A 17,833-nucleotide genomic window follows, 5' to 3' on the forward strand; every position below is an offset into this window, starting at 1 on the left:
GAGAAACTATTCCCAGTCGTGATGAGGTCACATTATGTATAGTAATTGTGAAGTTCTAATGAGAGTGTGCAGTCGCAATGTCTGTGAGGTACACACTTTGAGTTCTCAATGGGTGTGAGCCACAGTATGTGCAGTGCTCAAGTTTCTGAGGTCCTAATGGCTGTGAGCTGTGAGTTCACAATGGGCATGAGCTTCTAATAGGGGTATAAAAAACTGTATTTACGGGTGTGAGATCACTATGCTTGTAAAATCATAATGGGTATGAATTCATAATGCATATGAGGGTCTAGTAAATGTTAAGACAGAGATTATAGTGGGTGTTATATCAACATGAGCATGAGTACAAAATGAGTATGAAGTTTGAATAGGGGTATAAGCTCAAAGGGGATTGGTCACAATAAGTGAGAGATTACAATCTGTACTAGGGCCTAATGGTGTAAGGTGCAATGACTATGGGGTCTAATGTCTGTGAATTCTCAAGGGGTGTGTGAAGTCACAATGGGGGAGGTTACATAGGTCATGAGTCACAGAGGTATGAACCCATAATGGGCATAAAGTCACAATGAGTAAGGTTCTAATGAGTGTGAGATCCCAATGAACTTTGAAGCCTTAATGGGGTGGAGAATGTAATAGTGGGCAAGGTCCTAATGGTGTCAGAACTTGTTTGGCAAGAGGTTATAATGGTCATGAAAATAGGTGTGAGATTTGAATAGGCAGAGATCCTGACAGTTGTGAGGTCACAAAAGGTATCAGGATACAATAAGTGTGAATTTCTAATTGGTGTGGAGTCAAAAGAGTATGAAGACCTAATGAGTGTTGTCATAATGTATATGATTTCTCAAAGAGTATAAACTTCTAGCTTGTATGTGAGGTACAATAAACATGAGGTCCTAATGAGTTTTAAAAGGTGTGATGTTATTGTTATTGTGGGCATGAGGTCCTAATTGAAATGAAATCACAGTGACAGTAGAGTCATAATGGGGACATGAGTTACTAATAGCTTGTTTGTGGTGACAGTATTTGGGAGGTCTTAACGTGTATGGGATGTTAATGCTCATGAGTTCACAAATGAATGTGACATCATAATCAGTGTGAAGTTCTAATTAGTGTGAGAGTATAGTATAGTCCTAATTGGTGTGACAACACAGTGTGGTTGAGAATATAACGGGATTAATGTTGTAGCGGATGTGAGTTCACAATGAGTATGAGGTTTGAGGTCTTCAAAAGTGTGATATCACAATGGGTGGAAGTTCACACCAACTATGAGATCCTAATGAGTGGGTGCTCATAATGGGCATGTGGTCATGATTGGCTGTTGTACCTGGGTATCTGCAACCCTAATCAGGGCACGGGGCATTCAGAGGCAAGTGGACCAATGTGCACTTTATTTCAAGAGAGCCGGGGTTTATATATGGTTAGAAATCAACTCACAACTTTCAGGGTAAAAGTTAATACAGCATGATATTCATCTCAAATAAAAAAATTGAGGATGCTACTACTGGGAGGAAGGAAACTAATTCAAAAGTTTACCTACTACAAAAGACGGCTACTTCAAAGAGTGTTTACTATTAAGGGCTGAGCCACTTCAAAACCTGAGCGAATAGAAAGATTGTGAACAGAGGAATAAACCAGTCAAGGCAAAAATTTACCACCTAGCTACTATTTCCTCAAGACTTTGACCAAGACGTCTCTATTAACTGTGAAGAGACTTCCCTATTTACTGTGAAGGGTCTTTCCTATTTACAGGGAAGAGCTTTAGCTAAAGGAAGCTGGTCAAGCAAGTTATCGAAGGGAGGCTTTGTACAGGGAAAGGGGAGATTCTCATGACTAAGAGTGGTCTCCTTTGACCAGCAAACACAAAGGAACTCTTTACTGGGGATGTCTCCCCAACGGGGTATTAGTTTGCTAATGAGGCATCAGAGTAAGTGTGCCTAGGCTAAGTCTTTCACTGATCAGAGAAGTGATTCTCTAACAATTGGCAAGTGGTCCTGAGGTGTGAGGTGTTAATGGGTTTGAGGTACCAATGAATGTGAGTTCCTACTAGGGACTGTGAGACTACAATGAGTGTAAATGAAGATGTTCATAAGATCCAAAATGAGTGTTGTGACAATGGGCCAATGGTCCTAAAGTGTTACAGAGTGTGAGACCATGGTTGGGGGTAAGGTCACAAAGGGCTGTGCATGCTCCCGATATGCATAACGTCACTGTACATATGAGGAACAAATGGGTAATATGAATGAAGTCACAGTGGATATGAGATCACAACTAGTATAAGTCCCTAATTTGTTTTAGTACACAATGGGCCTGTGTTATTAATTGAGGGTGTGTATGAGGTGTGACATCACATTGTCTTGAAGGCACATTGTATGTGAGGTCCTATACAGAGTAAGAAAAAAGTGCTAATCAAGGGTATGAGGTTCTAACTAGTTTGAGGTAACATGGGCCTGAGGTATTAATAGGGGATGTAAGGTCCTAATGTGTGTTAGGCTACAATGAGTGTTAGGTCATAATAGTGGGAGGTCACAATATTTATGAGGTCTTAATTGGTAAAGGTACTAGAAGGTGTTACTTCTCAATGGGAAAGAGGTCCTAACAGATATGTAGACACAATTGGTGTGTGACCACAATGGGTGTGAGGTTCAAATTTGTGTGAAGTCATAATGAGAGTGAGTTCACAAATTGCATAAGGTTCCAATATGCATGAACTTAATAGAGTCACAATAGATGTGTGTCACAGTTGGCACAAAATCCTAACTGAAGTAAAAACATAATTGATTTGAAGTTACTATGGAAAGGAGGACCTAATTCTTGTGAGGTCACAATGGTATGAGTCCTAATGAGCATGAAGTTTTAGTAGATGTCAGGTCTCAGTGGACTGAGGTAATAGTGAGTATGAGATTCTAATGAGCATGATGTCACAGTAGATATGAGGTCCTAACAGAGCTGTGAGATCACTATATAAATATTGAATGTGAGTTCACAGTGAGATTGAAGGCACAATGAGTGTGAGGTCAAAATTGGTATGGAGTCATATTGACCATGAGTGAAAATGGGTGTAGGGCTCAAATGGGGTATGAAGCTACAATGAATATGAATATTGAATGTGAGGTCACAGTGAGATTGAAGGGACAATGAGTGTGAGGTCACAACTGGTGTGAGAGCCTAATGTATGTGAGGTCAAAATGTATATGAGGTCATAAATGTCATAAGGTTTTCATGGATGAGAGGTTCTAATGGGAATGTGAGGTTACAGTGGGTCGGAGGTCATTGGACATGAGAGCCTAATGGTAGTTTCATGATCAAAGTGGGCATGAGGTCACAATGGTGTGAGCATCTAATGGGATTACTAGATCAAAATGAACGTGAGTTCCAAAGAAATGTTTAAAGTCAAACTATTAATGGGCATGAGATATTAATGATGATGAAGTCCAAATAAATGAGAGATCACAACTGATCATAATCGTTATTGAGGTGAGATCACAGTGGCCATGATAGCAGAATAGTCATAGGTCCTAATGGAGTTGGGTTCATACTGGGAATGGAATGATAATGGGTGTGAGATTACAGTGGGGGTGAAATTTTAGTGGGCTAAATTCACCACTGGTGTGAAATACTAGTTGGCTTGAGGTTAAATGATGTGTAGCCCTAATGGATGAGAGATCATAATGTTCTGAAGTCACAATGCATATGAGGTGAAATGTATGTGAGATCATAATGGGTTTGAGTTTACAATGAGAATGTGGTCAAATTTAGAGTAAAATCATAGTGAATGTGGAGTCACAATGATGTGCGGCCACAGGTGAATGGGGGCATAATAGGTGTGAATTCATAATGCAAGTAATGTCCTAATGGGACCCGAGGTTACAGAGGGTTTACATCTTAGATGATGTGATGTTAAGTCACAGTGGGTATATAGTGGGTGTGAGGATTTAGTGTGTGTGAGGTCACTATGGCTATGAGGTCCAAATCTGCATGATGACACACTGGGTATGAGGTTATGATGGCCATGAGATCTTATTGGGTGTGTAAGATCCTCATATTGGTAAGGTCTAATGAGTATGAGATCACAATGAATATTAGGTCAAAAGTTCTATGTGATTCTTATTGGTGTATTTCTTCACACACAGAGTTACGAGGATCTAATAAGTGTACAGTGAATATGGTGTCACAATACTTGTGAGTTCACAATGGCTGCCATTTCCTAATGGTTTGTGTGAATTCACAGTGAGAATAAGATCCTACTAAGCCTGAGGTCAGTAGGTTTGTAGTCCTAATGGATATCATATCACAATGAGTGAGATCAAATACGCTTAGCTTCTACTGGCTATGAGGTCACATGAGTATGAAATCACAATGAGTGTTAGATCCTAATGAGCACATTATTGTAATGGGTATGAAGTAAAAAATGTGTATGTTCCCGAGGAGAAGTATGAAGCCACAATTGATGACCACTCCTAATGCATTTGAGATCACAGTTGGCATTAGTCCTAATGAGTGTGAGGTCCTAAATGGTGTGAGGTCACAATAAGTAGGTATCTTAGGGCATAATGGGCATAAGGTAACAGTGGGTGTGTGGTCCCAACAGGCTTGTGGTCATAACTGGTTTAAAGTGACAATGTGTGTGACAGTGTAACAGTGGGTTCATGATGGAGCCTGCCAGCAGCGAAAGGGAATCATGATTGAGGGGGTGAAGATTAAAGAAAAAGAAAAATACAAGACAAGGGTTAAAAGACAAAAGACAAAGATGGGGTTCACGAGGTCTGCAGCTTAAGACTGTAACTCAAGACTGCAGCCCCTATTATTATTAACTTCCAGCTTATATGCAGTTTCTGAACCACGGAATGGTATAGGCTGACTAAAGTTAAAGAAAACAAAAATGCTTTGAAGTCGGCAATACCAGGTGGCGGTAAAGACAAGACAAGTTTGGTTAACATAAAACAGACACTTGTGGATATAGTAAATCATCTGTGATCAGTGCTGTCTTTTACTGTCTTTCAAGTAAGCCATGTCCTTGCACGTTCCTTGACATATCAACATACCCAGATGTCAGGATGAACTTTGCTCTCTGCTCCCTACATCTCCCCCATCTTTGTTTCAAGAAGCAAACCCGCCTGTCTTAGGTTGGGTGGGTTGCCTTGTCTGCCTTACCTTTCATCAGGAACTTCAGAGCAAAGCTGAAGACCCTGTCTTAGGTTGGTCAGACCAGCACCTCCTCTTACCCGTCTCTGGCTGCAGTTCCTCTTGGGGGAAATTCATTTACTTGGAGCTTGGTCTTATGGATCTTGCTGGATAAACTCATAAAAGAGTTTTGCAATATACGCACAATGTAAGGAAGGCATAGATAAGCCATCAGTAAAAGTATCCCCGGGTTGAGCAATGTCATTAGTAGCCCTTTAACATTAGTCAAACAAGGTACATAATGTTGAAATTGTTCAAACCGTTCTTTTTCAGTCTTTGCCACCTCAGTGTCCAGAACTGGAGCTTGTTCTAGTCCGGTATTTGCCTGTGAAGTTGAAAAAGATCTAAAGACAAATTATTGTGGTGCCAAATAGCATTAAGATGTGCTACAACTTGTTCCCAAAGATAGCTTGATCCATTTTATTTATGGATGGTTACACAAATAAAGTCAAAACCAGCATGGCAGCTCACCTGTTGCAAAGTTTGTAAAGCACGAATTTGTTCTCCCATAAACAACACAGATTCATACAATGCTTCTAATTTTTCTTCTACATTATCATCAATCCTGCCTTGAACGTGTAGGGCTTGCATAGGTTTATGAGCAAGCTGATTAACATAGTGAGCTGTCTGCATACTTTGTGTTAAAGCCACAGTAGCTGCTTCAGCAGAGGCAGCTAAGGAAATAAAGGCTACAATGCCTGCTACCAATAGTCTGATAAATCGTCGAGGGCACATGAGATCTTTCAAATGTTTTAACACTTGAATACTTGTTTCTTCACACCAAGCTTCAGATATGCTCACGGGAAGCATAACAAATGGAGGCTGCTCAATAATAATTATAGAATCAGTAAGCAATTTGTAAAAGAATAGTACAAGTAACATTGAAATACATGGCTCCTAGAGAAATATTAAAAGGTCCATACATAATGGCATAAGGAGGTGCTACACAACTCATAATATTTTTTAAAAAGGAAGAAGTGGGCCTGGAGATATTATTTAGGACAGCCACTAACATCCAGACATGATGTTGAGGGTGTCCACTCAACCACCACAGACCTGGGTTGTTCTTGTTGGTGAGATTGGCTCCCAACCAATCCATCAGTTGAGAAGTAGTTCCTGAAATATTGGTTATCAAAGGATGTTCATGTCTACACTTTATGGGGGTTCTTGCATGGATTCTACAATTTGGGAAAAATTGATGCAGCGATGTATCATGAAGAATGATGTAGAACTAGCATGTACAGGGAACCCAGTAGGCAATGACGTCATTCATATATTATACAAGTGGCTGTTATCAGGACTCCAAATTTGATGATATATGGATTGCATTGTAGCGCAGCCTGGAATATAGCTGTTGGAATCAGTTGTAAAACATAAAGGGGTTCCAATGCCAGAAGCTGCAATGTCTCCCATTTTAATGTCTTGAATAAAAGGATCTGGAGCTGTACTGTACGCTGATCTGTTGACATGAATGAACACCTCAGTTCCTTCTCAAATTGCAGGGTGTACAATCGGTGAATCTGGCATGTAAGCCCAGTGAGTCAGCACTTGTACCATTCTGATAAGCTTTCAAAATCCCAACACAACCCTCAGGTAGGCAGCGGGAGTTATTTTCATCCTGTGAAAAAACACAGACAAGTCCTCAACCCCATGTCAATATTGGGTCGGGTCTGTGCCAGCCACCTGTTAAAGGGTCTTTCCACTTAACTTGGGCAAAAGCTCTTTTTGCTCTCTTTTTCCAGACCGCTGTGCTGCAGAGAGGATATTACAGTCCAAATTTTAAAAATTTAGTACAGGAGCTGGGGATATGGCCTAGTGGCAAGAGTGCTTGCCTCATATATATGAGGCCCTGGGTTCGATTCCCCAGCACCACATATACAGAAAAGGGCCAGAAGTGGGGCTGTGGCTCAAGTGGCAGAGTGCTAGCCTTGAGCAAAAAGAAGCCAGGGACAGTGCTCAGGCCCTGAGTCCAAGCCCCCGGACTGGCCAAAATAAAAGAAAAAAAATTTAGTACAAATCAAGTGTGAGAAAGAATATTAACAGGAGAGAAGGGGTATAATTCTCCCCTTTTAATTTAGTAATATAGTGTTTTAACAAACCATTGGCTATGTAACTTTTCCTGGAATTCCACTGGAAAAATGATATTATTTTCCCCATATTTTGGAAACATGTCGTCAGTTAGAAAGCAAAAACATTTCAGCAAACGAAAATTTTCACATATTATATGGTGAGGAAATGGAGAAGCCACATTTTAAGAAACCAGATTAGCTCCAATGGGGAGCTGAAGTGAGATGTTATGACCAGAGAAGGTCCAGGAGATGGGAGACAGGACACGAACAGAACACAGACAGCGGGATCACAGCAAGACACCTTCACTTTCCAGCATTTGAATTGCAAGGCACGTTTGAATTGCAAGGTCACAGGTACAGATTTCAGGGTGGGGGGCAGGATTACCACGAGCTGGAGTCTCCAAGTCCCTGCTCAGCCTTGAGGAATTTGGCATGCCCATCACCTGGGGGATGGGTGGGCTTCCACCTCCAACCAATTCTATTGTCCACCATGTGCTCAATGCTAGAGAAAACTGAGGATTTAGCCAGCCACAAGAAGAATTTAACTGAATCTCCAAGCTTAACAAACATCAATAACAAGAATAGAAAACCTTTCTTTGTGTCTTTTAAAGCAGATGCTAAACCAATATTGGTGTATTTGGAAGCTAGTACCAGCCCATCCTAAATCAAAGGCAGGCAGAATTTAGAAAGAGAGAAGCAGAAAAAGAGAGAGAGACAGAGAGAACTTCGTCTGCCGAAGCGCTCATAGCAGTCATGTAAGTCCTGTAAAACACTACAAATTTGTAAGATTGGGCTCAAACTTGAGCAGCTTTGAGATTGTGCCCCTCCCATGGTAAGTGATTAGCGGAGCTGAGGAGTTAAATAACAAGTGTCCTCGGTATTACTCTGGTCAGCTGAAATGTAGGAGACAAGCAGCAATGAGGTCATCACCCCAGTTGCTGTGTCCCGGACTGAGCGGTGATCACTTACCCTGGGTGTGAGAGCAAATTTGTAGATTGTAGTGGTGGATGGAATTAAAGCGCTGGGTCACGAGAAATTACCTCGGTGGTGTTAGCATTTCCCTAGACTCATGTCCCTCCCCTATGTGAGCAGCCTGCACCAAGGAGAGCTGATTGAATTTAATCTGTTCACGTCTAGGATCCAAAGAATCTCGGACCAGATTCCAAAGTATAACCACACCCACTGGGTTTTTTTCAGGGCCATTTTTGTTATAGTGTCCCTGACTCCTTTTTCCTATTTTTTTTTTCTTTTTCGGTCACTCCTGGGCCTTAGACTCAGGGCCTGAACACTGTCCCTGGCTTCTTTTTGCTCAAGGATAGCACACTACAACTTGAAACACAGCGCCACTTCCAGCCGTTTTCTGTATATATGGTGCTGAGCTATAACCCAGGGCTTCATATAGAGGAGGTAAGCACTCTTGCCACTAGGCCATATCCACAGCCCCCTTTTTCTTATTTTTTTTTGCCAAACTTCTAAGTTAATAGTTCCTTACTATTGGAACCAGGGGCATGCTTCCTCAATGCCAACTTTCACTTCCTGGTCATGAAGCATCCCTTGGAGGGCCTGCACGTATAGCGTGCAGGTGTTACTGAAGTGCCAGACTTTGAAGTCAGGCCCCACTTTGCCACGTGAACCCCACTTTACCATACGAACCTGAGATAGGCAGGCCCTGTGAGCAAACCCAGGACAAGCCCATTAGGGCCCAGCCGGTCAAGAACTCTAACCGCTGGGAATGCTTAACTCTGACCACCCCCTGAGTGCCTCAAGCCCTGAGCCAATCAGATTTGTACCTGTGTCCTAATCTTGCTTGCTTGAACACCTGATTGTTGTTACTTTGTTCTTTGCCTTTATAAGCCCTGTGTAATCACAGCTGGAGGCTCCCTCCTAACCTCCGCTGTGTCGGTGGGTAGGACGAGGCCCGAGTTGCAGCTCGCTTAAATAAAGCCTTGCCTTGCTTTTGCATTTCGGAATGTCTGAGTCTCGGTGGTCTTCTTGGTGGTGGTTTCGCGACTTGGCACAAAATTACCTTGTCCCATAAAATTTTACTCCCGAGGATATTTTTCATAGCCTCTCCCGCTCCCTTTCCCAAGTGATTGGACATCCTCTTACCTCAGCGGGATCCTCTGCCTTATTCCCAGTCAGACCACACAGAGGTGGGTGATTCAAGCCATTTAGGAAGTTAAGGCAGAATCAGAGCAAGCTCTACATGCAAAGCTTTCCTAACTCTATGACATCTGCACTTCTGTGAAGCAGAGGCCTACTAGCTCACCTTGAGCTGAGCACCTGCATTCAATGAATTGCCTGTCTCACCTCTAAGCTTTTCATCACTTAGGGGAGAATTCCCTCCACGCAGTAAGAAACACTAGGATGGCTGCAAGAAGTGATTTAGACTCAGCCTCCCTACCACATTAGGAGGTCCTGACAGATGTGAGGTCAAAGTGGGTGTGAGTTCACAATGCATTGAGGTCCTAATCATTGTGATGTGACAGTGAATATGTGCCTAATGGGTGTGAGTGGACAGTGAATGTGAGGACATAGTGAGTTTGAGTTCACAGTAGGCCAATGTCCTAATTGATATGAGGTCACAAATGATCTGAAGCCAAATGAGCATGAAGTTATAATGAGTGCGAGGTCACAATGGGTGTGAGTACATAAAAGAGCTATAAATCATAGTGATTGTTAGGTTATAATGAAAATGTCACAATGAGAAACTGTTCCCAGTTGTCATGAGGTAACATTAGGTACATTAATTGTGAAGTTCTAATGAATCGCAATGCTTGTGAGGGACACACTTTGAGATCTCAAAGTTTGTGAGCCACAGTGTGTGCAGTGCTCAAGTTTCTGATGTCCTCATGGCTGTGAGGTAGCAATGAGCGTGAGTTCACAATGGGCATGTGTTGGGGATTCATTTTGGCCTTCAGGGGGGAAGGGCGATGAGAGCGCTCCTGAGACGCCACCCTTCCCCCAGCCCTGGGGCAGTGTGGAAGTGAGCCACACCTATCTCCTTCTGGGTCCGGAACCAGAAGGGATAGCTTTGAGACCATCCCCCACCTTGCACCAGTGAGCACATGTGCTCCCTTTTCGTGAGCTTTGCCCAGAGGGTGGTACTATGGGAAGTGACGTTAGCCCATGAGGGAGGTCCTTGGGAGCTGCTCTTGTATGGACAAGTTCGCCAGCTCATGCTCAATCCTCGTCATCACTACTATATTACTGTGAGCCCCTCCCGATTAAATTGGATTGCTCTCTGAAGTCTCTCCATGATCTGTCTGCACCTGGCATCCTTGGTGGGTAAGGAGGGAGGAAAAGGGGATCTCGTTTGGCCACATGCACCTTAGGCTAGCCCGAGTCCCTTCACTCCACCATGGCCACTCATGGGTTGGGCACCCAGGGGAGAAGGGGAAAAGGGGAGCACTGATAAGGGAGTAAGCTTACAACCCCGCACCAGGGGAGGTAAATCTAGCCCGGCAATTGGGGCCCAAGGTGAGGCTCGAGCCCACGGGAGGGAGTCCTGCAGCTACCAGCAAGCCCTAAGGGAATTGGAGAAGAGTCTCGGGGACACGTGGTTCTCTCATCAGGTCAGCAAACAAGATGGGACAGAATCAGAGTAGGTGGAATAATTCGCCTCTTAAAATCCTGAGGTTCACCCTCCAAAATGCTGGGACGAGTATTTTGGAACCCTGTGCTATACGAATTTGGGAGGAGTAGACCCATAGGGTCCCATGGCTTGCTGGAGCCAATCCACTTTCGTGGGAAACTTGGAACCAGCTAGGATGGGAGTTGGAGGACAAGGAAGCGAAGTTGGGAGAGGAACTCCCCCTTGTGACCTTCCAAGCTATCAAGACCCTTAAGGCCTGCTTTTCCTCTGACCCAGGAGAGAGTCCCTGGACTCAGGAGAGGGCAGCATGGGGGAATTTTGATCTGGAGAGGGCGATGCCCCACTCCGAGGGGCCCAGGGATGAGCGTGAGCCTGATCTCCAGGACCCTGGACTAGCTGCCATGGCCCCGAGGCATGTGGAGGGAGAACAATGTGTGCAGTGGCTTCTGCCAGCTCGCTACCCCTCCCCCACAGGACGCCCGGCTCGGATCCATACATATGCAGATCTAAGGAGCCCCACTGAGGAGCAGCATCAGCCCACTGGCTGCAGCAGCGTGCATTCACTGAGCGCAGATGACTCAGCCAATCTCAACCTGGTAGCCATCTCAGCCTCGTGGGAGCCCCAGGAGAAACAAGATTTCAGAGAATTCAGGAGAATACTCCTTGAGGGAGGGAGACCAAACACCCGTTGGGGAGAGAGTCTACTCAAAGTCGTTGCCCACCAGTTTTCTACTGCTCAGGAGTGGAGAAGCCTGGCCCGGTCACTGCTTGATAGAACAATGTATGAAGAGTGGTGTTCCCTTTTCAGATATGAGTGCTATGCTCAGGTAGAGAGAAATCAGGCCACCGATCCGCCAATCCCCATAACCTTTGGCATGCTGTTTGGATACACCGCCCCCAACGGGCTGCCTTCCCTGCCCCCTACCGGGAGCAGTTACAGGCTGTGGGACTGGCCACATGGCATGGCTTGGGAGAGGGGTCCCTAGAGACCCCGGCAGTAAAAGCTACCGAAGGGACCAATGGGAGTCTTGCTGCCTTAGTTGGCAGAGTGAGGGACAATCTCCACTGACAGATTCCTGGGTCCCAGGTAAATCAATTTCTAAGGAACCTGGTGTGGGAAGGGATGACATCAGAATGAAGATTGGCTTGTGCAGGAATAAAGGAGAGATCTGTGGACAGCTGGATTTACGCTTGTCTGGGCATCAGCGCTTGAGCCCGGCAGGCGCTGCAGCTGACCACTCTGCTTACTAAGGAGCCTGCCCCTGCCCCCACCGGTGAGGTAAGCAGGGAGCACTGTTACCAATGTAGTGGCCGGGGCCACTTCAAGTGGGAGTGTCCTTCTGGTCTTGTAAGATCTGGTGCCTCGAGAGGACAGCCCTCAGGATGGACCAAGGAGCTACCCACAAAACCTTGCCCCCTCTGCCAAAAGGATTTCATTGGCGAAAGGATTGTAAGTTCAGATTTGATGCTAAGGGGAGGCCTTTAAACTAGTAGTTGGGCGCCCTCCACCCCCGTCACCCAAAGGAGGCGATCAATCCAGTGATCAGCCCAGTGACGGCCTTAATGACCTGAGTCCCTCTGGGCAGTCCCAATAGTCCCGGAAATGAGGCCAAAGACAGAAATTATTATATCTGGAAAGAGGTTCCAAGTCTTAATCGATACGAGAGCAGATTGGACTATATTAATAAAGGAGGGGGTGACTCCGTGGTGGGACTTAATCCCCGGACCCCAGACCTCGGTGGTGGGAGGCATAGCTGAGAGTGAGATAACCAGGGACTGGCTTCCCTGGGATCACATGAATGGTGGTAAGGGAGTAGTGCGTCCCCTGATAATGACAAGCTTACCAGATAACCTGCTAGGATGGGATGTCTTGGGAAAAGTTGAGGCCGCGATCATCACAGGCCAGGGCCTGTCAGGTGGCCCTAGTGGCTGCCAGAGAGCGCCTCCCTCCGAGGCCTCGGGGCAGGAGGCTTCTATTTCTTCTACAGGGCCTCACCCCCAATTCTAAGGGCCACTGTTCCTACCGTCCCTGCCACTCGATGGCTTCCGGGTCCCCCGGTGTGGATGAACAGTGGCCACTTCCCTCAAACAAATTAGAAAGATTAAAGGAAATAATATCAGAACAACTGTCCCTCGGGCATATTAGACCTTCTCTGAGCCCTTGGAACAGCCCTGTATTTGTCGTACAAAAGGCATCAGGTAAAAGGACGGTGGTACAGGACCTAAGAAAAATTAATGAGTGGATAATCCCCGCTGGCACCCCTTTAAGGGGGCTGTCATGGATCTCCATTCCTCGGGATCGGAATTTCATTACAATTGACTTCAAGGATTGTTTCTTTTCCATTCCCCTTGACCCCCAGGACTGTGAAAAGTTCGCTTTCTCCGTGCCCTCAGTTAACTACCACAGGCCAGACCAGAGGTATGTGTGGATAGTCTTTCCTCAGGGCATGGTTAATAGTCCTGCCTTCTGCCAACATTATGTGTCACAAGTTCTTCAACCTCTTAGGAGTGAGTCAGATATTATTTTTTATGTCTATATGGATGACATCATTATTGGAGCAGCAGATGTCCAAGTGCTAGATGCTGCCGATAGCAAGCTACAAACACTCCTACAAAGAGGAGGACTGCTTATAGCCAGTGACAAGCTTCAGAAAGTATACCCCTTTACGATCTTGGGGGCAGAACTTAAACTAGACTCTGTGTGCCCCCTTAAACCTTAGTTATCCTTCCAGTCATCTTATACTCTGGTGGAGATGCAAAGACTGTTGGGAGAGATTAACTGGTTAAGACCCTGGCTTCACGTGCCTACAGAGGAGCTGCTTCTGCTCCATAACTCTTTGAAGGGCAAAGCGCCCACTGATGTTATTACAATTACTCCATCACTTCAAACAGCCTTCCAGAAAATACAAATGGCCCTAAATATGGCACGGTTGGCCCGCTACAAGCCTGAGTGCCAACTTTGCCTTTGGATCCTCCCCAGGTCTGAGCTTTCCTCAGCCGCTATTATCCAGTCAGGCGAGCCTCTTCAATGGGTGCACGTGTCAGTGGGAGGAGCTCCCAGCGTTTATTCCAAGCTAGACCAGCTAGGTGACTTGGTAATCAAGGGCAGGGATACTTCCCTGAGACATTATGGGTGAGATCCCGATATGCTAACCATTCCCTACCGACTGTCAGATTTTGAATGGATCAGAAGGAATAATGCATGGGTATCCAGTGCCCTGAAGGGTTTTATGGGAAAGGTAGATTGCCATTATGGCACCTCGAGGTGGGTGACCTCATTTTCCAGGCTACAATGGACCCCTCCTGTACTTTTCTCTACCAGGTCTCTTGTCAAGGCTGCCAATGTTTTTAAAGATGGGGGAAGAGCGGGGTCTGCCTTGGTGGTACGCCCCACCTCCCCTCCTGCCCACGGGAAACGAAACACCCGTTACTTTGAGGCAGTTACGGGATCTGCACAGTTGAAAGAACTGTACGCAGTCGCCCTGGCACTAACCCATGTCAAACAGCCGATGAACCTGTTTTCTGAAAGTTTTTATGTGGGTAATTTGCTACCCAACCTGGTATCATCCTATATTAAATTAGATGAATACCCAATCCCCCCTCTGATGATCCAAGTCAGGTCTCTGTTAAAAGAGCGGGCTGAGCCTATATTCTTACAGCACCTTCCTGGACACCAAGGACTGCCTGGGGACCTGACACAAGGTAATCATATGGCCGATCAGCTGGCCACTAATTGGGCTATTGTAGCTATGTTTATTGTAAAACCTCAAAACCTTCAAATGGCCCAAGAACTCCGATAGCATACACACTTAAACTGGAGAGGGTTACATCAGAGATTTCCTTCAATTCCTATAAAAGACTTAAAAAAGATTATTAGGACTTGCAAGTCATGTAAGCCCTTTCTGCAAGTCCCTCCTCTACAATCTCCTGTGGTCAACCCCAGAGGCCTAAAGCCTAATGGTATCTGGCAAACTGATGTAACACACTACGCTCCTTTTGGAAGGTTGAAATATATATTTATGTCCATAGATACTCATTCACATGCGTTCTGGGCCACAGCACATTCGGGGGAAAGAGCACGGCATGCTGAGAGCCACTTTCTACAATGTTTTGCTATCCTAGGGCTCCCATTACAATTAAAGACAGATAATGGACCTTGTTTCATCAGCAAGCCTTTACAGGCCTTTTTCCAAAAGTGGAATATTAAACATACCACTGAAATACCATACACCCCAAAGGGTCAGGCCATAATTAAGAGGCATAATAAGACCCTGAAGGATCAAGTATTAAAACAAAAAGGGGGGAAGTCCCCATGACCAGCTGAGGACAGCGATGTTTACACTGAATATTTTAAATTTCTCTAAGGACCAACCTCTGTCTGCTTTCCAGAGACATTGGTCAAGCCAAACACCTTACTTAAAGGTGGAAGTCCATTGGAAGGACCCCCTTACAGGAGCATGGTGAGGCCCAGACCCACTTATCAGTGCGGGAAGAGGATTCGCATGTGTTTTCCCAACTGGGGAACCAAATCCAATCTGGATACCAGCTAGAGACTTAAAATATTGTTCATCTGAATGACCACCCAAGGGCACCTGCCCTTGAGGGATGTCTCTCCTTGTTTTCTCTTCAGGAAAACAAAGACCATGGTGGATTTTTCCATGGAGAAACAGAAAAGCCTGTCTGTACCAGCAATGGACCAAGTGTCGGCCCTATTTCTTCCCTGGACCTTGCCTGGCGCCCTTTGGAGTAATGTTTGCTGTGGCAGCGTGGCCCACAACATTGCACAAGAACTAAAGGGAAATTTTGCACACTGTTGTTCCTTCCTTTGTCCTCCCCTTTGCTGCTCATATTAGGGGACCCATTACAGGGAAATAGGAGCTAAAGGGTTTGGACACCTTAATGTTTTATGATAAATGTTTACAATAAGCAAGGGATTGGTACCTTGCTGCAATGTTTTCTATAAAGTATTTACTAACTTCAATCGTTAAGTTACCAGCACCCTGGCTGCCAAATCGCCAGGACCTGAACCTGCCTCTACCTCACCATCGAGGGAAGGGAGAGCCATCTGCATTACCTTGAGTGACACCGAAATAGTACAGGACTCCTCTATCTCCTATGGACTGAGCCAGATAAGAGACCCTCCATCGCATTGTGCCTGTGTTATAATTGCTCATGTGTTACAGTTGCGCATGTCGCATTTGCCTTGTGTTACAATTGCTTATGCTAATGTCTGCTTGATGCTAACATTTGCATTATGTTTGCATTGTCCTGTGCTAGACAAATTGGTCTCTTATATTGTAAGTGAAAAGCCAGAGCTGTCCAGACAACCAGTGGCTTTTGGCCTTTAGCAATTTAGGAACCCCATGAGGTTGGTCACACGCCCATTAGGACCCGCTGTTCACTGAGGTCTGCTGGCATGAAAAAAAAATTAACAGGGGTTTCTTTCAAGTGCCAATCCCACTCTCCTCAAGTCCCCTTATCAGGCTGGCTGGCCTGGCAGGCAGGTTGGCCTGAAGTGCTAGTGCATTAGCAGAAAATGGGTAAGATCCCCCATGGGGGGGGTGCAACCTAAGACATGGCGCGCCCTCAAGTAGGAGCCTCCTGCTGTTTGAAAGAAAAAAATAATAGGGGCAGATGTTGGGGATTCATCTTGGTCTTAAGGGGGGAAGGGCAATGAGAGCGCTCCCGAGACGCCACCCTACCCCCAGCCCTGGGGCAGTGTGGAAGTGAGCCACACCTATCTCCTTCTGGGTCCGGAACCAGAAGGGAAAGCTTTGAGACCATCCCCCACCTTGCACCAGTGAGCACATGTGCTCCCTTTTCTTGCGCTTTGCCCAGGGGGCGGTACTATGGGAAGTGACGTTAGCCCATGAAGGAGGTCCTTGGGAGCTGCTCTTGGATGGACAAGTTCGCCAGCCTATCGCCAGCTCATGCTCAATCCTTGTCATCACTACTATACTACTTTGAGCCCCTCCCGATTAAATTGGATTGCTCTCCGAAGCGTCTCCATGATCCGTCTGCGCCTGGCTTTCTTGGTGGGTAAGGAGGGAGGAAAAGCGGATCTCGTTCGGCCACATGCACCTTAGGCTAGCCCATGTCCCTTCGCTCCACCTTGGCCGCCCTCAGGTTGGGTGCCCAGGGGAGAGGGTGAAAAGGGGAGCACTGATAAGGGAGTAAGCTTGGCATCCCTGCACCAGGGGAGGTAAATCTAGCCTGGCAGGCATGAGCTTCTAATAGGTTGTATAAAGCGACAGTTTTTAGGGGTATGAGATCACTATGCTTGTAAAGTCCTAATGGGTATGAATTCATAATGCATATGACGGCCTAGTAAATGTTAAGACAAAGATTACAGTAGGTGTTAGATCAACATGAGCATGAGTAAAAAATGAGTATAAACGTCTAATAGGAGTATACGCCCAGAGGAGTTTATCACAATAAGTGAGAGTTAACAATGGGAACTAAGGCCTAATGTTGCATAGTGCAATGACTATGGGGTCTAATGTTTGTGAATTCTCAAGGGGTCTGTGAAGTCACAATGGGGAAGGTTACATTGGTCGTGAGTCACAGAGGTATGAACCCATAATGGTCATAATGTCACTATGAGTGAGGTTCAATGAGTGTGAGAGTCCAATGAATTTTGAGGCCTTAATGGGAGTGGCGAATGTCATAGTGGGCAAGGGCCTAATGGTGTCAGATCATGTTTGGCAAGAGGTTATAATGGTCATGAAAATAGGTGTGAGATTTGAATATGCATAGATCCTGACAGTTGTGAGGTCACAAAAGGCATGAGGATACAATAAGTGTGAATTTCAACTTGGTGTGGAGTCCAAAGACTATGAAGACCTAATGAGTGTTGTCACATTTTATGTGGGTTTGCAAAGAGTATAAACTCCTAGTTTGTATGTGGGGTACAATAACATGATGTCCTAATAAGTTTTAAAAGGTGTGATGTTATAGTGGGCATGAGGTCCTAATGGACATGAATTATCAG

This window comes from Perognathus longimembris, chromosome 18, assembly GCF_023159225.1.
Source record: "Perognathus longimembris pacificus isolate PPM17 chromosome 18, ASM2315922v1, whole genome shotgun sequence".
Taxonomy (NCBI): Eukaryota; Metazoa; Chordata; class Mammalia; order Rodentia; family Heteromyidae; genus Perognathus; species Perognathus longimembris.